Raw genomic sequence first — 805 nt, forward strand, 5'->3', positions numbered from 1 at the left:
TATATATATATAAACATATATATATGGGAGAATATACAAAAAATAACAACAGACGAGGACAGGTGGTGTAAATAACAAAAGTATATATTAGTATGACGCTCGGGAATACGGAAAGTCTTTGACGTTTCGAGCTACGCTCTTCAACAGAAAGAATACGGAGACAAGGAGAAAAATATATATATATATATAGGTTAAAGTAGAAAAGAAAAGGTAATCAGTTTGAAAAGACTTGTCATGGACATTTAATTTAGCTATATAATCCTTTCTTCAATAGGCACAAGGCCTGAAATTTGGAGGAGGTATAAGTCAATTACATCGAACCCCAGTACTCAATTTATCGACCCCAAAAGGATGAAAAGCGAAATCAACGAAATTTGAACTCAGAACATAACGACAGACGAAATACTGGTAAGAATTTCGCCCGACGTGCTAACGACTCTGCCAGCTTGCCGTTCCAGATTCAGCTGTATAATAAAAGGTTTAGATAGCTAAATTGAATGTCCTTGTCAAGTCTTACCAAACTGTTTGCCTTTTCTTTTCTACTTTACCCCATACCGACCGACTCAAGGGGAAATCACTTCTAGTCACTTTACATAAGGAATTTTAGTGACTTACCTATTCGAGCACTCAGAATACATGCCTATTAGTTTGAGTCATTCTGACTAAAACCCCCTCGTCTCTTTTATGTGTGGGAGAGAGAGAGTGAGTGTGTGTGTGCGTGCGTATGTATATTTACCCTCTTCTCTCTCGCTCTCTCTCTCTCTCTCTCTCTCTCTCTCTCTCTCTCTCTCTCTCTCTCTCTCTC

General features: G+C 38.3%; 1 protein-coding gene across 1 annotated transcript in view; it reads right to left on the reverse strand.

Annotated features, from left to right (window-relative positions):
- The window catches only part of LOC106871832 (T-box transcription factor TBX20), a 197593-nt gene that overhangs the window by 140553 nt on the left and 56235 nt on the right, over positions 1-805 (reverse strand). The window lies entirely within an intron of this gene.

The sequence above is a fragment of the Octopus bimaculoides genome, chromosome 1 (assembly GCF_001194135.2).
Source record: "Octopus bimaculoides isolate UCB-OBI-ISO-001 chromosome 1, ASM119413v2, whole genome shotgun sequence".
Lineage (NCBI taxonomy): Eukaryota > Metazoa > Mollusca > Cephalopoda > Octopoda > Octopodidae > Octopus > Octopus bimaculoides.